General features: G+C 47.3%; 22 non-coding genes across 22 annotated transcripts; all 22 read left to right on the top strand.

The window, feature by feature from the left end:
• The first annotated feature begins 109 nt into the window (after positions 1-109).
• On the top strand, positions 110-191 carry trnas-uga (transfer RNA serine (anticodon UGA)). Its single transcript has one exon. It is a non-coding gene; the product is annotated as a tRNA-Ser (tRNA).
• Positions 192-5,702: 5,511 nt separating this feature from the next.
• On the top strand, positions 5,703-5,775 carry trnak-uuu (transfer RNA lysine (anticodon UUU)). Its single transcript has one exon. It is a non-coding gene; the product is annotated as a tRNA-Lys (tRNA).
• Positions 5,776-6,982: 1,207 nt separating this feature from the next.
• trnas-aga (transfer RNA serine (anticodon AGA)) lies at positions 6,983-7,064 on the top strand. Its single transcript has one exon. It is a non-coding gene; the product is annotated as a tRNA-Ser (tRNA).
• Positions 7,065-7,422: 358 nt separating this feature from the next.
• On the top strand, positions 7,423-7,504 carry trnas-uga (transfer RNA serine (anticodon UGA)). Its single transcript has one exon. It is a non-coding gene; the product is annotated as a tRNA-Ser (tRNA).
• Positions 7,505-8,574: 1,070 nt separating this feature from the next.
• On the top strand, positions 8,575-8,656 carry trnas-aga (transfer RNA serine (anticodon AGA)). Its single transcript has one exon. It is a non-coding gene; the product is annotated as a tRNA-Ser (tRNA).
• A 357-nt stretch (positions 8,657-9,013) lies between these two features.
• On the top strand, positions 9,014-9,095 carry trnas-uga (transfer RNA serine (anticodon UGA)). Its single transcript has one exon. It is a non-coding gene; the product is annotated as a tRNA-Ser (tRNA).
• A 177-nt stretch (positions 9,096-9,272) lies between these two features.
• trnak-uuu (transfer RNA lysine (anticodon UUU)) lies at positions 9,273-9,345 on the top strand. Its single transcript has one exon. It is a non-coding gene; the product is annotated as a tRNA-Lys (tRNA).
• A 1,438-nt stretch (positions 9,346-10,783) lies between these two features.
• On the top strand, positions 10,784-10,865 carry trnas-aga (transfer RNA serine (anticodon AGA)). The gene has a single exon. It is a non-coding gene; the product is annotated as a tRNA-Ser (tRNA).
• Positions 10,866-11,481: 616 nt separating this feature from the next.
• On the top strand, positions 11,482-11,554 carry trnak-uuu (transfer RNA lysine (anticodon UUU)). The gene has a single exon. It is a non-coding gene; the product is annotated as a tRNA-Lys (tRNA).
• A 1,025-nt stretch (positions 11,555-12,579) lies between these two features.
• On the top strand, positions 12,580-12,661 carry trnas-aga (transfer RNA serine (anticodon AGA)). Its single transcript has one exon. It is a non-coding gene; the product is annotated as a tRNA-Ser (tRNA).
• A 148-nt stretch (positions 12,662-12,809) lies between these two features.
• trnah-gug (transfer RNA histidin (anticodon GUG)) lies at positions 12,810-12,881 on the top strand. The gene has a single exon. It is a non-coding gene; the product is annotated as a tRNA-His (tRNA).
• A 131-nt stretch (positions 12,882-13,012) lies between these two features.
• On the top strand, positions 13,013-13,094 carry trnas-uga (transfer RNA serine (anticodon UGA)). The gene has a single exon. It is a non-coding gene; the product is annotated as a tRNA-Ser (tRNA).
• A 178-nt stretch (positions 13,095-13,272) lies between these two features.
• trnak-uuu (transfer RNA lysine (anticodon UUU)) lies at positions 13,273-13,345 on the top strand. The gene has a single exon. It is a non-coding gene; the product is annotated as a tRNA-Lys (tRNA).
• Positions 13,346-14,370: 1,025 nt separating this feature from the next.
• On the top strand, positions 14,371-14,452 carry trnas-aga (transfer RNA serine (anticodon AGA)). Its single transcript has one exon. It is a non-coding gene; the product is annotated as a tRNA-Ser (tRNA).
• Positions 14,453-14,802: 350 nt separating this feature from the next.
• trnas-uga (transfer RNA serine (anticodon UGA)) lies at positions 14,803-14,884 on the top strand. Its single transcript has one exon. It is a non-coding gene; the product is annotated as a tRNA-Ser (tRNA).
• Positions 14,885-15,062: 178 nt separating this feature from the next.
• trnak-uuu (transfer RNA lysine (anticodon UUU)) lies at positions 15,063-15,135 on the top strand. Its single transcript has one exon. It is a non-coding gene; the product is annotated as a tRNA-Lys (tRNA).
• Positions 15,136-15,747: 612 nt separating this feature from the next.
• trnas-aga (transfer RNA serine (anticodon AGA)) lies at positions 15,748-15,829 on the top strand. The gene has a single exon. It is a non-coding gene; the product is annotated as a tRNA-Ser (tRNA).
• A 351-nt stretch (positions 15,830-16,180) lies between these two features.
• Positions 16,181-16,262, top strand: trnas-uga (transfer RNA serine (anticodon UGA)). Its single transcript has one exon. It is a non-coding gene; the product is annotated as a tRNA-Ser (tRNA).
• A 3,136-nt stretch (positions 16,263-19,398) lies between these two features.
• On the top strand, positions 19,399-19,480 carry trnas-aga (transfer RNA serine (anticodon AGA)). The gene has a single exon. It is a non-coding gene; the product is annotated as a tRNA-Ser (tRNA).
• A 357-nt stretch (positions 19,481-19,837) lies between these two features.
• trnas-uga (transfer RNA serine (anticodon UGA)) lies at positions 19,838-19,919 on the top strand. Its single transcript has one exon. It is a non-coding gene; the product is annotated as a tRNA-Ser (tRNA).
• A 3,488-nt stretch (positions 19,920-23,407) lies between these two features.
• On the top strand, positions 23,408-23,489 carry trnas-aga (transfer RNA serine (anticodon AGA)). Its single transcript has one exon. It is a non-coding gene; the product is annotated as a tRNA-Ser (tRNA).
• Positions 23,490-23,839: 350 nt separating this feature from the next.
• On the top strand, positions 23,840-23,921 carry trnas-uga (transfer RNA serine (anticodon UGA)). The gene has a single exon. It is a non-coding gene; the product is annotated as a tRNA-Ser (tRNA).
• The last annotated feature ends 1,079 nt before the right edge of the window (positions 23,922-25,000 follow it).

Below are 25,000 nucleotides of genomic sequence, written 5' to 3'. Positions count from 1 at the left end.
GGAAGGTTGAACATTTTTTACCACCTCATCTTTCTGCGTGATTTTGTTTCTGAAGCTTGGCCTGTGCAGGGCACCACCAGACAAGGGGGCTTGCTTTCTAACAATAGGCGTAGTCGTGGCCGAGAGGTTAAGGCGATGGACTTGAAATCCATTGGGGTCTACCCGCGCAGGTTCGAACCCTGCCGACTACGGGAGGGATTTGCAGTATTGCTTTAGTTTTCCGTGACCATAATTGTGCCTTCTATGGTCCTTCGCTCTCTGTGCCATAACTGCTTCTAGCTTTCCTCCTCGTGACACCTGCGTCTCTTCTGGGCAGCTTGTTGTAAAACTGCTGCTTTATAAAAGGTGAGAAGCCAGTGATCCACAAGAGCCTGGATAGCTCAGTTGGTAGAGCATCAGACTTTTAACCTGAGGGTCTAGGGTTCAAGTCCCTGTTCGGGCAAAGGTCTGTCTTCTTTTGGCGGAGTCACCTTGCTATCACTACGTTCCATCTCTTCTTCTGAATCTGTACTGGAGCGGTGTTCCTTTCTGCTCCAGGGTATCAGTGCACCTCCCTTAAAAATAGAGATTATGTTGTTTCCTTCATGCACCTGCCCGTCTACCTTGATGATAAAGACATTTTTAGAAAATTGGAGGGATGGGGAGTTAATCCCATTTCAAAATTAAAAAGAAGATGCTACCCGGGCACTGAAATAGAGGATGGAACAAGGTTTTTAAAAGTGAGATTCCCCAAGGAGGTGGCATCATTGCCCTACAGCACAAAGCTGGAAACAGCAGAAGGGCCGCAGTACTTTAGGGTGATGCACAGCCACCAGGTGAAGACCTGTAAGCTGTGCATGAGCCCGGATCATCTGCTCAAAGAATGCCCTGAATTTAAGTGTCACAAGTGCGAGGAAAGGGGACATTTCGCAAGGGATTGCAATGTGGTCAGATGCCCGGAGTGTCAAAAGATTTTAAACAAGTGTGAGTGTTGGATGGAGGGAGAGGAAGGAGGTCTGGAGCATCGGGTGGACGGACAGGTGCATGAAGGAAACACTGAAGAGGAAGGAGATATTGATGAAGGACAAGGGGATGAAGGATTATCACAAAAGGAAACAGAAGGAGGAACAGGCAACCAAGAGGAAGAAGAAGAAGGAAAAAAGAATGATATGGATGAGGAACAAACAGCAGAACAGAATACCCAATGGACAGAAATGGAAATATCGGACAGTTTTAAAAATCTTTTGGATAATGTGGAGAGGGATGGACAGGGAATGTATGATCAAAACAAAGAAATGGACAGTGAAGAAGAAACAAGGATGGACAACATGGGAAAAGACAGAGGGGAGAGAGGACAAAGTAGAAGAAGAACATTAAAGGTAAAACCAAATGTGGAAAATGCAAGAAAGAAGTTAATGACAAGGGGCCGAGTAAAAAGTGTAAACAGATATGAAGTGTTAAGAGGGCTGGAGGGAGAAGATGGAAAATAATGGTTTTTATGTATTTATTTTTATTTATTTTAATGGTTTTAAGTTGTGTTACTTTTAATGCAAAGGGATTGATGGACATGGACATTTGAAAAGGTGAAAGAAATGTGTAAAGGAAAGGATGTGATTTTATTACAAGAAACTAACTGGAGGGAAGAGTACATGACTGAAATAAGGAAAAGGTGGAGCGGAGAGATTTTATATAACAATGGTGATGGGAGGCTTGGAAGAGGAGTTGCGATTTTAATAAAAGAAAACTGTGGGGTATCATGTAAAACAATATATAATGACGTAGATGGGAAATGTATTGCGGTTGAAATGGAGTATGAGGAGAAAAAAGTTATTGTAGTTAATATTCATGCACCGACTGTAGAGAATGAAAAGAAGGAATATTTTAATGTATTAAGAGATTTTTTAAAAAAGCATAAAGAAGTTATTATGATGGGTGATTTTAATACCGTTTTCAGTAAATTAGAAATGGGTGAGGGAATGGTTTTTAAAAATGATAAAGGAAGAAAAGAACTGAAACTATTAATGGAAGAAAATAATATGATTGATGTATGGAGAGAAAGAAATGAAAAAAAGAAAGAATATTCAAGGAGGCAATTAGTAGGGAATTTTATGTGTAAGACAAGGATTGATTTTATTTTGTGTACAAGGAACATTGAAGGATATATCGGTAACATTAAATATGAAGAATCAAGCTTAAGTGACCATAAACCAATTTTTTTGCAAGTAGACTGGAGTTCAGTGAAAAGAGGGCCGGGTGTATGGGTGTTAAATGTAGAGGTTTTGAAGAATGAGGAGTATGTTTTAAGTATTAAAGAAATTATTGAAAAAGAAAAGGAGAATGAAATGTACAGTGAAGATGAAAGGATATGGTGGGAAAATGTTAAATATTTAGTTAAAAAATTCACAATAAAGTATTGCAAATTAATACAGATATGTAAGAGGAAGAAGGAGAGAGAAATAAGAGAAAAATTGGAAAAGGAATTAAATGAGAATGGGAAAGATATATAAAAAATAAAAGAATTGGAGGGAATATTGAAAGAAATGGAAGAGAAAAAATATGAAGGAGCAAGACTAAGAAGTAAAGCTAAATATACTGTGGAGGGAGAAAAATGTACAAAATTTTTCTTTGATCTAGAAAAAATACGAGGGAAAGCTGGAATGATTAAAGAAATAAGAGGAAAAAATGGTGTAGTGGTGGAAACAAATGAGGAAATATTAAAAGAAGTAAAAGCATATTATGAGAACCTGTTTAGTACTGAGGGGTTGAAGGAAGAAGAGAAATTGGAGTTACTTAAGCAAATAAAAACAACAGTAGGAGAAGTAGACAAAAAAGAGTGTGATGAAGAGATAAGAGAAGAAGAGATAAAAAGAGCAATAAGTGAATTAAACAAAAATAAAAGTCCAGGTATAGATGGTTTGGGGAGTGAATTTTATATTGTTTTTAAAGATTTTTTAACCAGTATTTTAAAAGAAGTATATGAAGAGATCTTTAAAAAAGAAGAAATGAATCAGAGAATGGGGATGGGATTATTAAAGTTGATATATAAAAGAAAAGGAGATAAAGTAGACTTAAAAAATTATAGACCAATTACAATGTTGAATACAGATCTGAAAATTTTAACAAAAGTTTTAGCCAACAGATTGAAAGAGGTAATGCCAACCATAATTGAAACAAATCAAGTGTATGGAGTTAAAGGGAAAGATATAGCGGACACAACTTTAAGTATAATAGATAGAATAAGATATATGAAAGAAAAAAACAAAAAAGGATATGTTATTAGTTTGGATTTCGAAAAGGCTTTTGATAGAGTGGAGCATGAATATTTATTTGGAATTTTAAGAAGGTACGGGTTTGGGGAAAATTTTATCAAGTGGATTACAATTTTATATAGGGGAGCAATAACAAGAATACAGTGTAATGGTTTTTTAACTGAATGTTTTAAAATTACTAGATCAATAAGACAAGGATGTCCATTATCAGCGCTTTTATATTCTTTAGTTGCAGAACCATTGGGATTAGCTATTAAAATAGACGAAGACATAAGAGGGATAAACATTGAAGGAAGTGGGGGAAATGAAAAAATATTTCAATATGCAGATGATACGACAATAATAGTTAAAGATATAGAGAGTGTTAATAAAGTAATGGAAGTAGTACAGATGTTTTGTAGGGGATCAGGAGGTAAGATAAATGAAGAAAAAACTATATATATGAGATTTGGAGGAGTGACTGTTTTAACAGAGTATTTTCATTTTAAAGAAACAAAAGAAATAAGGATTTTAGGTGTTCTAATGGGAAAAGAAGAAAGGAATGTAAAAGAAAAAATGTGGGAAGAAATAGTAGGAGGTATTGAAAGAAGGTTAAATTTTTGGAAATTGAGGACATTAAGTTTAAAAGGGAAGGTTTTCATTTTAAATGTGTTAATGGTGTCAAAGTTGTGGTATGTTTTATATGTGACTGCTATGCCAATGTGGGTGGAGACAAGGTTGAAAAAATGTTTTTTAGATTTTTTATGGAATAGTAAACCGTCAAGAATTGCATATAGTACATTAATAGGAGAAATAGGGAAAGGAGGGATGGGATTAATTGATGTTGAACAGAGAAAAAATAGCTTAAGAATTAAAATAGTAAAAAAATATCTAGATGATGGTCACAAAACTGCATGGAAAAAGACAATGGAATATTTTTTAAACAAATGTGGGGATTTTAACATGGGGGATGGGATTTTATGGATGAAAACAAAGAATTGGATGACAGAGTGCTTATCAGAGTTTTATAGGGAAATGTTTAGTGCCTGGGGAAAATTTTTAGATAGACTTGAGTATGATCCACATGGGAGAGAAAACATTTTAAATCAACCTCTGTTTTTAAACCAAAACATTTTAAAACAAGACAAAGGAATTTGTTTAAAGAAATGGATGGAAGTGGGGATAACAAGAGTGAGAGATGTTTTGTATGAATTTAAAGAAGGGTTTTTACCAACACAATTTATTGTAGATGCAATGGAGGAGGCAAAAGAGGATTACAGTGAACAAGTAATAAAAAATAAATATGAAATCATTAAGAATGCAATACCTAAAGAGTGGATAAAAAGAATAGAAAGTATGGAAGGAGAGCCAAAAGAGAAATGTATTCATGTGAAATTAGGGGGAAAACTGTATGATTTTAAGGAATGTACTGTGAAAATTATTTATTGTGCTTTTAGAGATGATGTTTTTAAAGAGCCGATTGCAAATGGTTACTGGGTGCAGAAATTCAAAGATTTAAAAAAAGAGTGTATATGGAGAAACATGACGGGGAAATGTGTGGAAACAAAATTGGAATGTTTGGAGTATTTTATAAGGCATAAAGTGGTTTTTACTGATGTTATTTTAAATAAAATAGGAATGGAAGAAAATGCTCTGTGTAAAGTGTGCCAGGAAGAGGAAGAGGGGATTTTACATATGTTTTTACATTGTAGAGAGCTAGAGGACTTTTTAAGGAAATGTAAATGTTTAATTAAAGATGTGACTGAGGAGTGGGATGAAAATGTAATGGAATGGAACAGAGTTGTGATGTTTGGTTGGGAAAAAAAGTTTCAAAACAAAAGTTTCATTAATCTGTGTGTAATGCTAATGAAAAGTGCAATATGGGACAGAAGAACTGTGGCTAAAAAGGAAAAAATTGTGTTGGATGTTTGGAGGATGTTTAAAAGAAAAACAGAATTATATACTGAAAGACTGTATGTGTACTTTAAAGGTGTAAATATGTTAGACTCTTTTTATGATGTTTTTACCCCAAAAGTTTATTGTGTTTTAAATGATTTAATGTGGAAGCTGCCAGGAAGTGAAGGAGATTTTTAAATTATCTATGTAAAGGAAAGATGTGTAATGTAGGGATGTGTAAAGACAATGTTCTGTATTTTCTGTTGATTGCGTTTAATCTATTGTATTTTATTGATTGAAATTTCTTAATAAAAAAAAAAAAAAAAAAAAAAAAAAGTTAAGGTGATGGACTTGAAATCCATTGGGGTCTCCCTGCGCAGGTTCGAACTCTGCCGACTACGGGAGGGATTTGCAGTATTGCTTTAGCTTTCTGTGACGGTAATTGTGCCTTCTATGGTCCTTCGCTCTCTGTGCCATAACTGCTTCTAGCTTTCATCCTCGTGACACCTGCGTCTCTTCTAGGCAGCTTGTTGTAAAACTGCTGCTTTATAAAAGGGGAGAAGCCACTGCTCCATAAGACCCCGGATGGCTCAGTCGGTAGAGCATCAGACTTTTAATCTGAGGGTCCAGGGTTCAAGTCCCTGTTCGGGCGAAGGTCTGTCTGCTTTTGGCGGAGTCACCTTGCTATCACTACGGTCCATCTCTTCTTCTGAATCTGTACTGGAGCGGTGTTCCTTCCTGCTCCAGGGTATCAGTGCACCTCCCTCGTTTGGCACACCTGATTCTGATGGTCAGCTCGTTAGGAAAGCGGGCTCACAGAGTGTGCAATGCTGTCGGTCCCCAGGCCCAGCACTGAAAACCCCCATTACATAGGATGAGACATGGCAGCCTGATTTCTCCTCGGTGGGACTGAAGTTTTACCCGCTTCCAGTGCTAGCTTACAATCTCGGCTTGCTAGGTTTCAAGTAGGTCAGGCAGCAATGTGACACACAAAAGGGCAGAAGGTAGTCTGCTTAATTCAAGTCCCTGTTTGGGCGAAGGTCAGTCTACTTTTTGGAGGGCTCAGCTTGCTATCACTACGGGTCCATCTCTTCTGCTGACTCTGTATTAGAGCGATGTTCCTTCCTTCTCCCGGGGATCAGTGCATCTCCCTTGTTCGGCACACATGATTCTGATGGTCAGCCCTTTAGGAAAGAGTGCTCACGGAGTGAGTAGAATAAGAAAGACCTCCCATTTGTGCAGTGCTGTCGGTCCCCAGGGCCAGTACTGAAAAACCCCATTACATAGGATTAGACATGGCAGCCTGATTTCTCCTCAGTGGGACTGCTGTTTTAGCTGCATCCAGGGCTAGCTTACAATCTCCGCTTGCTAGGTTGCAAGTAGGTCAGGCAGCAGTGTTACACACAACATGGCAGAAGGTAGTCTGCTTAATTCAAGTCCCTGTTTGGGCGAAGGTCAGTCTACTTTTTGGAGGGCTCAGCTTGCTTTCACTACGGGTCCATCTCTTCTGCTGACTCTGTATTAGAGCGATGTTCCTTCCTTCTCCCGGGGATCAGTGCATCTCCCTTGTTCGGCACACCTGATTCTGATGATCATCCCTTTAGGAAAGAGTGCTCACAGAGAGAGTAGAATAAGACAGACTTCCCAATTGTGCAGTGCTGTCGGTCCCCAGGGCCAGTACTGAAAAACCCCATTACATAGGATGAGACATGGCAGCCTGATTTCTCCTCAGTGGGACCACTGTTTTACCCGCTTGCAGGGCTAGCTTGCAATCTCCGCTTGCTGACTGAGCTGGGTTGGTTGCAAGTAGGTCAGGCAGCAGTGTTGGACACAAACTGAGCAGAAATTGGTCCACTCCCGTAGTCATGGCTGAGTGGTTAAGACAATGGACTAGAAATCCATTGGGGTCTCCCCGCGCAGGTTCGAATCCTGCTGACTACGCTGTTTGCTGAAGGCCATGAGGCAAAGCATCCATGCATTTTTCACGGTCCTCGCACTTATTTGCGAAATGTCCAGTCCCTCTTCGATGGACAAACACGCCGCTGCTGCTTCTTGTATCTGGGCTCCAGGGGTTGTGTTGGGTGAGCCAGTGGCACGCCGTGATCGTATATTGGTTAGAACTCTGCGTTGTGGCAGCAGCAACCCCGGTTCGAATCCGAGTCATGGCAACCCTTTGCCGTTGAGTATACGGGAAGGTTGAAAATTTTTTACCACTTCATCTTTCTGCGTGATTTTTTTTCTGAAGCTTGGCCTGTGCAGGGCGCCATCAGACAAGGGGGCTTGCTTTCTAACATTTGGCGTAGTCGTGGCCGAGAGGTTAAGGCGATGGACTTGAAATCCATTGGTGTCTCCCCGCGCAGGTTCGAACCCTGCCGACTACGGGAGGGCTTTGCAGTATTGCTTTAGCTTTCTGTGACGATAATTGTGCTTTATATGGTCCTTCGCTCTCTGTGCCATAACTGCTTCTAGCTTTCATCCTCGTGACACCTGCGTCTCTTCTGGGCAGCTTGTTGTAAAACTCCTGCTTTATAAAAGGGGAGAAGCCAGTGCTCCACAAGAGCCCGGATAGCTCAGTCAGTAGAGCATCAGACTTTTAATCTGAGCGTCCGGGGTTCAAGTCCCTGTTTGGGCGAAGTTCTGTCTGCTTTTGGCGGAGTCACCTTGCTATCACTACGGTCCATCTCTTCTTCTGAATCTGTACTGGAGCGGTGTTCCTTCCTGCTCCAGGGTATCAGTGCACCTCCCTTGTTTGGCACACCTGATTCTGATGGTCAGCTCGTTAGGAAAGCGCACTCACACAGTGAGTAGAATAAGACAGACCTCCCATTTGTGCAGTGCTGTCGGTCCCCAGGGCCAGTACTGAAAAACCCCATTACATAGGATTAGACATGGCAGCCTGATTTCTCCTCAGTGGGACTGCTGTTTTAGCTGCATCCAGGGCTAGCTTACAATCTCCGCTTGCTAGGTTGCAAGGAGGTCAGGCAGCAGTGTTACACACCACATGGCAGAAGGTGGTCCGCTTAATTCAAGTCCCTGTTTGGGCGAAGGTCAGTCTTCTTTTTGTAGGCCTCAGCTTGCTATCACTACGGTCCATCTCTTCTGCTGACTCTGTACTAGAGCGATGTTCCTTCCTGCTCCCGGGGATCAGTGCATCTCCCTTGTTCAGCAAACCTGATTCTGATGGTCATCCCTTTAGGAAAGAGTGCTCACAGAGTGAGTAGAATAAGACAGACTTCCCAATTGTGCAGTGCTGTCGGTCCCCAGGGCCAGTACTGAAAAACCCCATTACATAGGATGAGACATGGCAGCCTGATTTCTCCTCAGTGGGACCGCTGTTTTACCCACTTGCAGGGCTAGCTTGCATTCTCCGCTTGCTGACTGAGCTGGGTTGGTTGCAAGTAGGTCAGGCAGCAGTGTTGGAAACAAACTGAGCAGAAATTGGTCCACTCCCGTAGTCGTGGCCGAGTGGTTAAGGCGATGGAATAGAAATCCATTGGGGTCTCCCCGCGCAGGTTCGAATCCTGCCGACTACACTTTTTGCTGAAGGCCATGAGGCAAAGCATCCATGCATTTTTCACGGTCCTCGCACTTATTTGCGAAATGTCCAGTCCCTCTTCGATGGACAAACACGCCGCTGCTGCTTCTTGTATCCGGGCTCCAGGGGTTGTCTTGGTTGAGCCAGTGGCACGCCGTGATCGTATAGTGGTTAGTACTCTGCGTTGTGGCTGCAGCAACCCCGGTTCGAATCCGTGTCATGGCAACCCTTTGCCGTTGAGTATACAGGAAGGTTGAAATTTTTTACCACCTCATCTTTCTGCGTGATTTTGTTTCTGAAGCTTGGCCTGTGCAGGGCGCCACCAGACAAGGGCGCTTGCTTTTTAACATTAGGCGTAGTCGTGGCCGAGAGGTTAAGGCGATGGACTTGAAATCCATTGGGGTCTCCCCGCGCAGGTTCGAACTCTGCCGACTACGGGAGGGATTTGCAGTATTGCTTTAGAATTCTGTAACGTAATTGTGTCTTCTATTGTCCTTCGCTCTCTGTGCCATAACTGCTTCTAGCTTTCATCCTCGTGACACCTGCGTCTCTTCTGGGCAGCTTGTTGTAAAACTGCTGCTTTATAAAAGGTGAGAAGCCAGTTCTCCACAAGAGCCCGGATAGCTCAGTCGGTAGAGCATCAGACTTTTAATCTGAGGGTCTAGGGTTCAAGTCCCTGTTCGGGTGAAGGTCTGTCTGCTTTTGGCGGAGTCACCTTGCTATCACTACTGTCCATCTCTTCTTCTGAATCTGTACCGGAGCGGTGTTCCTTCCTGCTCCAGGGTATCAGTGCACCTCCCTTGTTCGGCACACCTGATTCTGATGGTCAGCTCGTTAGGAAAGCGCGCTCACAGAGTGAGTAGAATAAGACAGACCTCCGAATTGTGCAGTGCTGTCGGTCCCCAGGCCCAGCACTGAAAAACGTCATTACATAGGATGAGACATGGCAGCCTGATTTCTCTTAGAGCGATGTTCCTTCCTTCTCCAGGGGGTCAGTGCATCTTCCTTGTTCGGCACACATGATCCTGATGGTCAGCCCTTTAGGAAAGAGTGCTTACGGAGTGAGTAGAATAAGACAGACCTCCCATTTGTGCAGTGCTGTCGGTCCCCAGGGCCAGTACTGAAAAAGCCCATTACATAGGATGAGACATGGCAGCCTGATTTCTCCTCAGTGGGACTGCTGTTTTAGCCACTTCATGGGCTAGCTTACAATCTCCGCTTGCTAGGTTGCAAGTAGGTCAGGCAGCAGTTTTACACACAACATGGCAGAAGGTGGTCTGCTTAATTCAAGTCCCTGTTTGGGCGAAGGTCAGTCTTCTTTTTGTAGGCCTCAGCTTGCTATCACTACGGTCCATCTCTTCTGCTGACTCTGTACTAGAGCGATGTTCCTTCCTGATCCCGGGGATCAGTGCATCTCCCTTGTTCGGCACACCTGATTCTGATGATCAGCCCTTTAGGAAAGAGTGCTCACAGAGAGAGTAGAATAAGACAGACTTCCCAATTGTGCAGGGCTGTCGGTCCCCAGGGCCAGTACTGAAAAACCCCATTACAAAGGATGAGACATGGCAGCCTGATTTCTCCTCAGTGGGACTGCTGTTTTAGCCGCTTCCAGGGCTAGCTTAAAATCTCGGCTTGCTAGGTTGCAAGGAGGTCAGGCAGCAGTGTTACACACAACATGGCAGAAGGTGGTCTGCTTAATTCAAGTCCCTGTTTGGGCGAAGGTCAGTCTTCTTTTTGTAGGCCTCAGCTTGCTATCACTACGGTCCATCTCTTCTGTTGACTCTGTACTAGAGCGATGTTCCTTCCTGCTCCCGGGGATCAGTGTATCTCCCTAGTTCGGCAAACCTGATTCTGATGGTCATCCCTTTAGGAAAGAGTGCTCACAGAGTGAGTAGAATAAGACAGACTTCCCAATTGTGCAGTGCTGTCGGTCCCCAGGGCCAGTACTGAAAAACCCCATTACATAGGATGAGACATGGCAGCCTGATTTCTCCTCAGTGGGACCGCTGTTTTACCCGCTTGCAGGGCTAGCTTGCATTCTCCGCTTGCTGACTGAGCTGGGTTGGTTGCAAGTAGGTCAGGCAGCAGTGTTGGACACAAACTGAGCAGAAATTGGTCCACTCCCGTAGTCGTGACCGAGTGGTTAAGGCGATGGACTAGAAATCCATTGGGGTCTCCCCGCGCAGGTTCGAATCCTGCTGACTACGCTGTTTGCTGAAGGCCATGAGGCAAAGCATCCATGCATTTTTCACGGTCCTCGCACTTATTTGCGAAATGTCCAGTCCCTCTTCGATGGACAAACACGCCGCTGCTGCTTCTTGTATGCGGGCTCCAGGGGTTGTCTTGGTTGAGCCAGTGGCACGCCGTGATCGTATAGTGGTTAGTACTCTGCGTTGTGGCTGCAGCAACTCCGGTTCAAATCCGCGTCACGGCAACCCTTTGCCGTTGAGTATACGGGAAGGTTTAAATTTTTTACCACCTCATCTTTCTGCGTGATTTTGTTTCTGAAGCTTGGCCTGTGCAGGGCGCCACCAGACATGGGCGCTTGCTATTTAACATTAGCCGTAGTCGTGGCCGAGAGGTTAAGGCGATGGACTTGAAATCCATTGGGATCTCCCCACGCAGGTTCGAACTCTGCCGACTACGGGAGGGATTTGCAGTATTGCTTTAGATTTCTGTGACGTATTTGTGCCTTCTATTGTCCTTCGCTCTCTGTGCCATAACTGCTTCTAGCTTTCATCCTCGTGACACCTGCGTCTCTTCTGGGCAGCTTGTTGTAAAACTGCTGCTTTATAAAAGGTGAGAAGCCAGTTCTCCACAAGAGCCCGGATAGCTCAGTCGGTAGAGCATCAGACTTTTAATCTGAGGGTCCAGGGTTCAAGTCCCTGTTCGGGTGAAGGTCTGTCTGATTTTGGCGGAGTCACCTTGCTATCACTACGGTCCATCTCTTCTTCTGAATCTGTACCGGAGCGGTGTTCCTTCCTGCTCCAGGGTATCAGTGCACCTCCCTTGTTTGGTACACCTGATTCTGATGGTCAGCTCGTTAGGAAAGCGCGCTCACAGAGTGAGTAGAATAAGACAGACCTCCGAATTGTGCAGTGCTGTCGGTCCCCAGGCCCAGCACTGAAAAACGTCATTACATAGGATGAGACATGGCAGCCTGATTTCTCTTAGAGCGATGTTCCTTCCTTCTCCAGGGGGTCAGTGCATCTTCCTTGTTCGGCACACATGATTCTGATGGTCAGCCCTTTAGGAAAGAGTGCTCACGGAGTGAGTAGAATAAGACAGACCTCCCATTTGTGCAGTGCTGTCGGTCCCCAGGGCCAGTACTGAAAAAGCCCATTACATAGGATGAGACATGGCAGCCTGATTTCTCCTCAGTGGGACTGCTGTTTTAGCCACTTCAAGGGCTAGCTTACAATCTCGGCTTGCTAGGTTGCAAGTAGGTCAGGCAGCAGTGTTACACACAACATGGCAGAAGGTGGTCTGCTTAATTCAAGTCCCTGTTTGGGCGAAGGTCAGTCTTCTTTTTGTAGGCCTCAGCTTGCTATCACTACGGTCCATCTCTTCTGCTGACTCTGTACTAGAGCGATGTTCCTTCCTGCTCCCGGGGATCAGTGCATCTCCCTTGTTCGGCACACCTGATTCTGATCGTCAGCCCTTTAGGAAAGAGTGCTCACAGAGTGAGTAGAATAAGACAGATTTCCCAATTGTGCAGTGCTGTCGGTCCCCAGGGCCAGTACTGAAAAACCCCATTACATAGGATGAGACATGGCAGCCTGATTTCTCCTCAGTGGGACCGCTGTTTTACCCGCTTGCAGGGCTAGCTTGCAATCTCCGCTTGCTGACTGAGCTGGGTTGGTTGCAAGTAGGCCAGACAGCAGTGTTGGATACAAACTGAGCAGAAATTGGTTTACTACCATAGTCGTGGCTGAGTGGTTAAGGCGATGGACTAGAAATCCATTGGGGTTTCCCCGCGCAGGTTTGAATCCTGCCGACTACGCTGAAGGCCATGAGGCAAAGCATCCATGCATTTTTCACGGTCCTCGCACTTATTTGCGAAATGTCCAGTCTCTCTTCGATGGACAAACACGCCGCTGCTGCTTCTTGTATCCGGGCTCCAGGGGCTGTCTTGGGTGAGCCAGTGGCACGCCGTGATCGTATAGTGGTTAGTACTCTGCGTTGTGGCCGCAGCAACCCCGGTTTGAATCCGGGTCACGGCAACCCTTTGCCGTTGATTATACGGGAAGGTTGAATATTTTTTACCACCTCATCTTTCTGCGTGATTTTGTTTCTGAAGCTTGGCCTGTGCAGGGCGCCACCAGACAAGGGTGCTTGCTTTTTAACATTAGCCGTAGTCGTGGCCGAGAGGTTAAGGCGATGGACTTGAAATCCATTGGGGTCTCCCCACGCAGGTTCGAACTCTGCCGACTACGGGAGGGATTTGCAGTATTGCTTTAGATTTCTGTGACGGTAATTGTGCCTTCTATTGTCCTTCGCTCTCTGTGCCATAACTGCTTCTAGCTTTCATCCTCGTGACACCTGCGTCTCTTCTGGGCAGCTTGTTGTAAAACTGCTGCTTTGTAAAAGGTGAGAAGCCAGTTCTCCACAAGAGCCCGGATAGCTCAGTCGGTAGAGCATCAGACTTTTAATCTGAGGGTCCAGGGTTCAAGTCCCTGTTCGGGTGAAGGTCTGTCTGCTTTTGGCGAAGTCACCTTGCTATCACTACGGTCCATCTCTTCTTCTGAATCTGTACCGGAGCGGTGTTCCTTCCTGCTCCAGGGTATCAGTGCACCTCCCTTGTTTGGCACACCTGATTCTGATGGTCAGCTCGTTAGGAAAGCGCTCTCACAGAGTGAGTAGAATAAGACAGACCTCCGAATTGTGCAGTGCTGTCGGTCCCCAGGCCCAGCACTGAAAAACGTCATTACATAGGATGAGACATGGCAGCCTGATTTCTCTTAGAGCGATGTTCCTTCCTTCTCCAGGGGGTCAGTGCATCTTCCTTGTTCGGCACACATGATCCTGATGGTCAGCCCTTTAGGAAAGAGTGCTCACGGAGTGAGTAGAATAAGACAGACCTCCCATTTGTGCAGTGCTGTCGGTCCCCAGGGCCAGTACTGAAAAAGCCCATTACATAGGATGAGACATGGCAGCCTGATTTCTCCTCAGTGGGACTGCTGTTTTACCCACTTCAAGGGCTAGCTTACAATCTCGGCTTGCTAGGTTGCAAGTAGGTCAGGCAGCAGTGTTACACACAACATGGCAGAAGGTGGTCTGCTTAATTCAAGTCCCTGTTTGGGCGAAGGTCAGTCTTCTTTTTGTAGGCCTCAGCTTGCTATCACTACGGTCCATCTCTTCTGCGGACTCAGTACTAGAGCGATGTTCCTTCCTGCTCCCGGGGATCAGTGCATCTCCCTTGTTTGGCACACCTGATTCTGATCGTCAGCCCTTTAGGAAAGAGTGCTCACAGAGTGAGTAGAATAAGACAGACTTCCCAATTGTGCAGTGCTGTCGGTCCCCAGGGCCAGTACTGAAAAACGCCATTACATAGGATGAGACATGGCAGCCTGATTTCTCCTCAGTGGGACCGCTGTTTTACCCGCTTGCAGGGCTAGCTTGCAATCTCCGCTTGCTGACTGAGCTGGGTTGGTTGCAAGTAGGTCAGACAGCAGTGTTGGACACAAACTGAGCAGAAATTGGTTTACTACCATAGTCGTGGCTGAGTGGTTAAGGCGATGGACTAGAAATCCATTGGGGTTTCCCCGCGCAGGTTTGAATCCTGCCGACTACGCTGAAGGCCATGAGGCAAAGCATCCATGCATTTTTCACGGTCATCGCACTTATTTGCGAAATGTCCAGTCTCTCTTCGATGGACAAACACGCCGCTGCTGCTTCTTGTATCCGGGCTCATGGGGCTGTCTTGGGTGAGCCAGTGGCACGCCGTGATCGTATAGTGGTTAGTACTCTGCGTTGTGGCCGCAGCAACCCGGTTCGAATCCGGGTCACGGCAACCCTTTGCCGTTGATTATACGGCAAGGTTGAAAATTTTTTACCACCTCATCTTTCTGCGTGATTTTGTTTCTGAAGCTTGGCCTGTGCAGGGCGCCACCAGACAAGGGTGCTTGCTTTTTAACATTAGCCGTAGTCGTGGCCGAGAGGTTAAGGCGATGGACTTGAAATCCATTGGGGTCTCCCCACGCAGGTTCGAACTCTGCCGACTACGGGAGGGATTTGCAGTATTGCTTTAGATTTCTGTGACGGTAATTGTGCCTTCTATTGTCCTTCGCTCTCTGTGCCATAACTGCTTCTAGCTTTCATCCTCGTGACACCTGCGTCTTTTCTGGGCAGCTTGTTGTAAAACTGCTGCTTTATAAAAGGAGATAAGCCAGTTCTCCACAAGAGCCCGGATAGCTCAGTCGGTAGAGCATCAGACTTTTAATCTGAGGGTCCAGGGTTCAAGTCCCTGTTCGAGTGAAGGTCTGTCTGCTTTTGGCGGAGTCACCTTGCTATCACTACGGTCCATCTCTTCTTCTGAATCTGTACCGGAGCGGTGTTCCTTCCTGCTCCAGGGTATCAGTGCACCTCCCTTGTTTGGGACACCTGATTCTGATGGTCAGCTCGTTAGGAAAGCGCGCTCACAGAGTGAGTAGAATAAGACAGACCTCCGAATTGTGCAGTGCTGTCGGTCCCCAGGCCCAGCACTGAAAAACGTCATTACATAGGATGAGACATGGCAGCCTGATTTCTCTTAGAGCGATGTTCCTTCCTTCTCCAGGTGGTCAGTGCATCTTCCTTGTTCGGCACACATGATTCTGATGGTCAGCCCTTTAAGAAAGAGTGCTCACGGAGTGAGTAGAATAAGACAGACTTCCCAATTGTGCAGTGCTGTCGGTCCCCAGGGCCAGTACTGAAAAACCCCATTACATAGGATGAGACATGGCAGCCTGATTTCTCCTCAGTGGGACCGCTGTTTTACCCGCTTGCAGGGCTAGCTTGCAATCTCCGCTTGCTGACTGAGCTGGGTTGGTTGCAAGTAGGTCAGACAGCAGTGTTGGACACAAACTGAGCAGAAATTGGTTTACTACCATAGTCGTGGCTGAGTGGTTAAGGCGATGGACTAGAAATCCATTGGGGTTTCCCCGCGCAGGTTTGAATCCTGCCGACTACGCTGAAGGCCATGAGGCAAAGCATCCATGCGTTTTTCACGGTCCTCGCACTTATTTGCGAAATGTCCAGTCTCTCTTCGATGGACAAACACGCCGCTGCTGCTTCTTGTATCCGGGCTCCAGGGGCTGTCTTGGGTGAGCCAGTGGCACGCCGTGATCGTATAGTGGTTAGTACTCTGCGTTGTGGCCGCAGCAACTCCGGTTCGAATCCGGTCACGGCAACCCTTTGCCGTTGATTATACGGGAAGGTTGAAAAATTTTTTACCACCTCATCTTTCTGCGTGATTTTGTTTCTGAAGCTTGGCCTGTTCAGGGCGCCACCAGACAAGTGTGCTTGCTTATTAACATTAGCCGTAGTCGTGGCCGAGAGGTTAAGGCGATGGACTTGAAATCCATTGGGGTCTCCCCACGCAGGTTCGAACTCTGCCGACTACAGGAGGGATTTGCAGTATTGCTTTAGATTTCTGTGACGGTAATTGTGCCTTCTATTGTCCTTCGCTCTCTGTGCCATAACTGCTTCTAGCTTTCATCCTCGTGACACCTGCGTCTCTTCTGGGCAGCTTGTTGTAAAACTGCTGCTTTATAAAAGGTGAGAAGCCAGTCCTCCACAAGAGCCCGGATAGCTCAGTCGGTAGAGCATCAGACTTTTAATCTGAGGGTCCAGGGTTCAAGTCGCTGTTCGGGTGAAGGTCTGTCTGCTTTTGGCGGAGTCACCTTGCTATCACTACGGTCCATCTCTTCTTCTGAATCTGTACCGGAGCGGTGTTCCTTCCTGCTCCAGGGTATCAGTGCACCTCCCTTGTTTGGCACACCTGATTCTGATGGTCAGCTCGTTAGGAAAGCGCGCTCACAGAGTGAGTAGAATAAGACAGACCTCCGAATTGTGCAGTGCTGTCGGTCCCCAGGCCCAGCACTGAAAAACGTCATTACATAGGATGAGACATGGCAGCCTGATTTCTCCTCAGTGGGACTGCTGTTTTACCCGCTTACAGGGCTAGCTTGCAATCTCCGCTTGCTAGGTTGCAAGTAGGTCAGGCAGCAATGTGACACACAACAGGGCAGAAGGTAGTCTGCTTAATTCAAGTCCCTGTTTGGGCGAAGGTCAGTCTACTTTTTGGAGGGCTCAGCTTGCTATCACTATGGGTCCATCTCTTCTGCTGACTCTGTACTAGAGCGATGTTCCTTCCTGCTCCCGGGGATCAGTGCATCTCCCTTGTTCGGCACACCTGATTCTGATGATCAGCCCTTTAGGAAAGAGTGCTCACAGAGTACGTAGAATAAGACGGACTTCCCAATTGTGCAGTGCTGTCGGTCCCCATGGCCAGTACTGAAAAACCCCATTACATAGGATGAGACATGGCAGCCTGATTTCTCCTCAGTGGGACTGCTGTTTTACCCGCTTCCAGTGCTAGCTTACAATCTCGGCTTGCTAGGTTGCAAGTAGGTCAGGCAGCAATGTGACACACAACAGGGCAGAAGGTAGTCTGCTTAATTCAAGTCCCTGTTTGGGCGAAGGTCAGTCTACTTTTTGGAGGGCTCAGCTTGCTATCACTACGGGTCCATCTCTTCTGCTGACTCTGTATTAGAGCGATGTTCTTTCCTTCTCCCGGGGATCAGTGCATCTCCCTTGTTCGGCACACATGATTCTGATGGTCAGCCCTTTAGGAAAGAGTGCTCACGGAGTGAGTAGAATAAGAAAGACCTCCCATTTGTGCAGTGCTGTCGGTCCCCAGGGCCAGTACTGAAAAACCCCATTACATAGGATTAGACATGGCAGCCTGATTTCTCCTCAGTGGGACTGCTGTTTTAGCTGCATCCAGGGCTAGCTTACAATCTCCGCTTGCTAGCTTGCAAGTAGGTCAGGCAGCAGTGTTACACACAACATGGCAGAAGGTGGTCTGCTTAATTTAAGTCCCTGTTTGGGCGAAGGTCAGTCTTCTTTTTGTAGGCCTCAGCTTGCTATCACTACGGTCCATCTCTTCTGCTGACTCTGTACTAGAGCGATGTTCCTTCCTGCTCCCGGGGATCAGTGCATCTCCCTTGTTCGGCACACCTGATTCTGATGATCAGCCCTTTAGGAAAGAGTGCTCACAGAGAGAGTAGAATAAGACAGACCTCCGAATTGTGCAGTGCTGTCGGTCCCCAGGCCCAGCACTGAAAAACGTCATTACATAGGATGAGACATGGCAGCCTGATTTCTCCTCAGTGGGACTGCTGTTTTACCCGCTTACAGGGCTAGCTTGCAATCTCCGCTTGCTAGGTTGCAAGTAGGTCAGGCAGCAATGTGACACACAACAGGGCAGAAGGTAGTCTGCTTAATTCAAGTCCCTGTTTGGGCGAAGGTCAGTCTACTTTTTGGAGGGCTCAGCTTGCTATCACTATGGGTCCATCTCTTCTGCTGACTCTGTACTAGAGCGATGTTCCTTCCTGCTCCCGGGGATCAGTGCATCTCCCTTGTTCGGCACACCTGATTCTGATGATCAGCCCTTTAGGAAAGAGTGCTCACAGAGTACGTAGAATAAGACGGACTTCCCAATTGTGCAGTGCTGTCGGTCCCCAGGGCCAGTACTGAAAAACCCCATTACATAGGATGAGACATGGCAGCCTGATTTCTCCTCAGTGGGACTGCTGTTTTACCCGCTTCCAGTGCTAGCTTACAATCTCGGCTTGCTAGGTTGCAAGTAGGTCAGGCAGCAATGTGACACACAACAGGGCAGAAGGTAGTCTGCTTAATTCAAGTCCCTGTTTGGGCGAAGGTCAGTCTACTTTTTGGAGGGCTCAGCTTGCTATCACTACGGGTCCATCTCTTCTGCTGACTCTGTATTAGAGCGATGTTCTTTCCTTCTCCCGGGGATCAGTGCATCTCCCTTGTTCGGCACACATGATTCTGATGGTCAGCCCTTTAGGAAAGAGTGCTCACGGAGTGAGTAGAATAAGAAAGACCTCCCATTTGTGCAGTGCTGTCGGTCCCCAGGGCCAGTACTGAAAAACCCCATTACATAGGATTAGACATGGCAGCCTGATTTCTCCTCAGTGGGACTGCTGTTTTAGCTGCATCCAGGGCTAGCTTACAATCTCCGCTTGCTAGCTTGCAAGTAGGTCAGGCAGCAGTGTTACACACAACATGGCAGAAGGTGGTCTGCTTAATTTAAGTCCCTGTTTGGGCGAAGGTCAGTCTTCTTTTTGTAGGCCTCAGCTTGCTATCACTACGGTCCATCTCTTCTGCTGACTCTGTACTAGAGCGATGTTCCTTCCTGCTCCCGGGGATCAGTGCATCTCCCTTGTTCGGCACACCTGATTCTGATGATCAGCCCTTTAGGAAAGAGTGCTCACAGAGAGAGTAGAATAAGACAGACTTCCCAATTGTGCAGTGCTGTCGGTCCCCAGGGCCAGTACTGAAAAACCCCATTACATAGGATGAGACATGGCAGCCTGATTTCTCCTCAGTGGGACCGCTGTTTTACACGCTTGCAGGGCTAGCTTGCATTCTCCGCTTGCTGACTGCAAGTAGGTTGCAAGTAGGTCAGGCAGCAGTGTTGGACACAAACTGAGCAGAAATTGGTCCACTCCCGTAGTCGTGGCCGAGTGGTTAAGGCGATGGACTAGAAATCCATTGGGGTCTCTCCGCGCAGGTTCGAATCCTGCAGACTATACTGTTTGCTGAAGGCCATGAGGCAAAGCATCCATGCATTTTTAACGGTCCTCGCACTTATTTGCGAAATGCCCTGTCCCTCTTCGATGGACAAACACGCCGCTGCTGCTTCTTGTATCCGGGCTCCAGGGGTTGTCTTGGGTGAGCCTGTGGCATGCTGTGATCGTATAGTGGTTAGTACTCTGTGTTGTGGCCGCAGCAACCCTGGTTCGATTCGGGTCAGGGCAACCCTTTGCCCTTGAGTATATGGGAAGGTTGAAAATTTTTTACAACCTCATCTTTCTGCGTGATTTTGTTTCTGAAGCTTGGCCTGTGCAGGGCGCCACCAGACAAGGGCGCTTGCTTTCTAACATTAGGCGTAGTCGTGGCCGAGAGGTTAAGGCGATGGACTTGAAATCCATTGGGGTCTCCCCGCGCAGGTTCGAACTCTGCCGACTACGGGAGGGATTTGCAGTATTGCTTTAGCTTTCTGTGACGGTAATTGTGCCTTCTATGGTCCTTCGCTCTCTGTGCCATAACTGCTTCTAGCTTTCATCCTCGTGACACCTGGGTCTCTTCTAGGCAGCTTGTTGTAAAACTGCTGCTTTATAAAAGGTGAGAAGACAGTGCTCCACAAGAGCCAGGATAGCTCAGTCGGTAGAGCATCAGACTTTTAATCTGAGGGTCCAGGGTTCGAGTCCCTGTTCGGGTGAAGGTCTGTCTGCTTTTGGCGGAGTCACCTTGCTATCACTATGGTCCATCTCTTCTTCTGAATCTGTACTGGAGCAGTGTTCCTTCCTGCTCCAGCGTATCAGTGCACCTCCCTTGTTTGGCACACCTGATTCTGATGGTCAGCTCGTTAGGAAAGCGGGCTCACAGAGTGAGTAGAATAAGACAGACCTCCGAATTGTGCTGTGCTGTCGGTCCCCAGGCCCAGCACTGAAAAACCCCATTACATAGGATGAGACATGGCAGCCTGATTTCTCCTCAGTGAGACCGCTGTTTTACCCGCTTGCAGGGCTAGCTTGCAATCTCCGCTTGCTGACTGAGCTGGGTTGGTTGCAATTAGGTCAGGCAGCAGTGTTGGTCACAAACTGAGCAGAAATTGGTCTACTCCTGTAGTCGTGTCCGAGTGGTTAAGGCGATGGACTAGAAATCCATCGGGGTCTCTCCGCGCAGGTTCGAATCCTGCAGACTATACTGTTTGCTGAAGGCCATGAGGCAAAGCATCCATGCATTTTTCAAGGTCCTCGCACTTATTTGCAAAATGTCCAGTCCCTCTTCGATGGACAAACACGCCGCTGCTGCTTCTTGTATCCGGGATCCAGGGGTTGTCTTGAGTGAGCCAGTGGCACGCTTTCATCGTATAGTGGTTAGTTCTCTGTGTTGTGGCCGCAGCAACCCCGGTTTGAATCCGGGTCACGGCAACCCTTTGCCGTTGGGTATACGGGAAGGTTGAACATTTTTTACCACCTCATCTTTCTGAGTGACTTTGTTTCTGAAGCTTGGCCTGTGCAGGGCACCACCAGACAAGGGCGCTTGCTTTTTAACATTAGGCGTAGTCGTGGCCGAGAGGTTAAGGTGATGGACTTGAAATCCATTGGGATCTCCCCGCGCAGGTTCGAACTCTGCCGACTACGGGAGGGATTTGCAGTATTGCTTTAGCTTTCTGTGACGGTAATTGTGCCTTCTATTGTCCTTCGCTCTCTGTGCCATAACTGCTTCTAGCTTTCATCCTCGTGACACCTGCGTCTCTTCTGGGCAGCTTGTTGTAAAACTGCTGCTTTATAAAAGGTGAGAAACCAGTTCTCCACAAGAGCCAGGATAGCTCAGTCGGTAGAGCATCAGACTTTTAATCTGAGGGTCCAGGGTTCAAGTCCCTGTTCAGGTGAAGGTCTGTCTGCTTTTGGCGGAGTCACCTTGCTATCACTACGGTCCATCTCTTCTTCTGAATCTGTACCGGAGCGGTGTTCCTTCCTGCTCCAGGGTATCAGTGCACCTCCCTTGTTTGGCACACCTGATTCTGATGGTCAGCTCGTTAGGAAAACGGGCTCACAGAGTGAGTAGAATAAGACAGACCTCCGAATTGTGCAGTGCTGTCGGTCCCCAGGCCCATCACTGAAAAACCCCATTACATAGGATGAGACATGACAGCCTGATTTCTCCTCAGTGGGACTGCTGTTTTACCCGCTTACAGGGCTAGCTTGCAATCTCCGCTTGCTAGGTTGCAAGTAGGTCAGGCAGCAATGTGACACAACAGGGCAGAAGGTAGTCTGCTTAATTCAAGTCCCTGTTTGGGCGAAGGTCAGTCTACTTTTTGGAGGGCTCAGCTTGCTATCACTACGGGTCCATCTCTTCTGCTGACTCTGTATTAGAGCGATGTTCCTTCCTTCTCCCGGGGATCAGTGCATCTCCCTTGTTCGGCACACATGATTCTGATGGTCAGCCCTTTAGGAAAGAGTGCTCACGGAGTGAGTAGAATAAGAAAGACCTCCCATTTGTGCAGTGCTGTCGGTCCCCAGGGCCAGTACTGAAAAACCCCATTAGATAGGATTAGACATGGCAGCCTGATTTCTCCTCAGTGGGACTGCTGTTTTAGCTGCTTCCAGGGCTAGCTTACAATCTCCGCTTGCTAGGTTGCAAGTAGGTCAGGCCGCAGTGTTACACACAACATGGCAGAAGGTGGTCTGCTTAATTCAAGTCCCTGTTTGGGCAAAGGTCAGTCTTCTTTTTGTAGGCCTCAGCTTGCTATCACTATGGTCCATCTCTTCTGCTGACTCTGTACTAGAGCGATGTTCCTTCCTGCTCCCGGGGATCAGTGCATCTCCCTTGTACGGCACACCTGATTCTGATGATCAGCCCATTAGGAAAGAGTGCTCACAGAGTGAGTAGAATAAGACGGAATTCCCAATTGTGCAGTGCTGTCGGTCCCCAGGGCCAGTACTGAAAAACCCCATTACATAGGATGAGACATGGCAGCCTGATTTCTCCTCAGTGGGACTGCTGTTTTACCCGCTTCCAGTGCTAGCTTACAATCTCGGCTTGCTAGGTTGCAAGTAGGTCAGGCAGCAATGTGACACACAACAGGGCAGAAGGTAGTCTGCTTAATTCAAGTCCCTGTTTGGGCGAAGGTCAGTCTACTTTTTGGAGGGCTCAGCTTGCTATCACTACGGGTCCATCTCTTCTGCTGACTCTGTATTAGAGCGATGTTCCTTCCTTCTCCCGGGGATCAGTGCATCTCCCTTGTTCGGCACACATGATTCTGATGGTCAGCCCTTTAGGAAAGAGTGCTCACGGAGTGAGTAGAATAAGAAAGACCTCCCATTTGTGCAGTGCTGTCGGTCCCCAGGGCCAGTACTGAAAAACCCCATTACAAAGGATGAGACATGGCAGCCTGATTTCTCCTCAGTGGGACTGCTGTTTTAGCCACTTCAAGGGCTAGCTTACAATCTCGGCTTGCTAGGTTGCAAGTAGGTCAGGCAGCAGTTTTACACACAACATGGCAGAAGGTGGTCTACTTAATTCAAGTCCCTGTTTGGGCGAAGGTCAGTCTTCTTTTTGTAGGCCTCAGCTTGCTATCACTACGGTCCATCTCTTCTGCTGACTCTGTACTAGAGCGATGTTCCTTCCTGCTCCCGGGGATCAGTGCATCTCCCTTGTTCGGCAAACCTGATTCTGATGGTCAGCCCTTTAGGAAAGAGTGCTCACAGAGTGAGTAGAATAAGACAGACTTCCCAATTGTGCAGTGCTGTCGGTCCCCAGGGCCAGTACTGAAAAACCCCATTACATAGGATGAGACATGGCAGCCTGATTTCTCCTCAGTGGGACCACTGTTTTACCCGCTTGCAGGGCTAGCTTGCAATCTCCGCTTGCTGACTGAGCTGGGTTGGTTGCAAGTAGGTCAGGCAGCAGTGTTGGACACAAACTGAGCAGAAATTGGTCCACTCCCGTAGTCATGGCCGAGTGGTTAAGGCGATGGACTAGAAATCCATTGGGGTCTCCCCGCGCAGGTTCGAATCCTGCCGACTATGCTGAAGGCCATGAGGCAAAGCATCCATGCATTTTTCACGGTCCTCGCACTTATTTGCGAAATGTCCAGTCCCTCTTCGATGGACAAACACGCCGCTGCTGCTTCTTGTATCCGGGCTCCAGGGGTTGTCTTGGGTGAGCCTGTGGCATGCTGTGATCGTATAGTGGTTAGTACTCTGTGTTGTGGCCGCAGCAACCCTGGTTCGATTCGGGTCAGGGCAACCCTTTGCCCTTGAGTATATGGGAAGGTTGAAATTTTTTTACAACCTCATCTTTCTGCGTGATTTTGTTTCTGAAGCTTGGCCTGTGCAGGGCGCCACCAGACAAGGGCGCTTGCTTTCTAACATTAGGCGTAGTCGTGGCCGAGAGGTTAAGGCGATGGACTTGAAATCCATTGGGGTCTCCCCGCGCAGGTTCGAACTCTGCCGACTACGGGAGGGATTTGCAGTATTGCTTTAGCTTTCTGTGACGGTAATTGTGCCTTCTATGGTCCTTCGCTCTCTGTGCCATAACTGCTTCTAGCTTTCATCCTCGTGACACCTGGGTCTCTTCTAGGCAGCTTGTTGTAAAACTGCTGCTTTATAAAAGGTGAGAAGACAGTGCTCCACAAGAGCCAGGATAGCTCAGTCGGTAGAGCATCAGACTTTTAATCTGAGGGTCCAGGGTTTGAGTCCCTGTTCGGGTGAAGGTCTGTCTGCTTTTGGCGGAGTCACCTTGCTATCACTATGGTCCATCTCTTCTTCTGAATCTGTACTGGAGCAGTGTTCCTTCCTGCTCCAGCGTATCAGTGCACCTCCCTTGTTTGGCACACCTGATTCTGATGGTCAGCTCGTTAGGAAAGCGGGCTCACAGAGTGAGTAGAATGAGACAGACCTCCGAATTGTGCAGTGCTGTCGGTCCCCAGGCCCAGCACTGAAAAACCCCATTACATAGGATGAGACATGGCAGCCTGATTTCTCCTCAGTGAGACCGCTGTTTTACCCGCTTGCAGGGCTAGCTTGCAATCTCCGCTTGCTGACTGAGCTGGGTTGGTTGCAGTTAGGTCAGGCAGCAGTGTTGGTCACAAACTGAGCAGAAATTGGTCTACTCCTGTAGTCGTGTCCGAGTGGTTAAGGCGATGGACTAGAAATCCATCGGGGTCTCTCCGCGTAGGTTCGAATCCTGCAGACTATACTGTTTGCTGAAGGCCATGAGGCAAAGCATCCATGCATTTTTCAAGGTCCTCGCACTTATTTGCAAAATGTCCAGTCCCTCTTCGATGGACAAACACGCCGCTGCTGCTTCTTGTATCCGGGATCCAGGGGTTGTCTTGGGTGAGCCAGTGGCACGCTTTCATCGTATAGTGGTTAGTTCTCTGTGTTGTGGCCGCAGCAACCCCGGTTCGAATCCGGGTAACGGCAACCCTTTGCCGTTGGGTATACGGGAAGGTTGAACATTTTTTACCACCTCATCTTTCTGAGTGACTTTGTTTCTGAAGCTTGGCCTGTGCAGGGCACCACCAGACAAGGGCGCT

The sequence above is a fragment of the Carassius carassius genome, chromosome 18 (genome assembly GCF_963082965.1).
Source record: "Carassius carassius chromosome 18, fCarCar2.1, whole genome shotgun sequence".
In the NCBI taxonomy this organism is placed as follows: domain Eukaryota; kingdom Metazoa; phylum Chordata; class Actinopteri; order Cypriniformes; family Cyprinidae; genus Carassius; species Carassius carassius.
The sequence above is the reverse complement of the archived record's forward strand: the minus strand, read 5'-3'. Positions and strand labels throughout refer to the sequence as shown.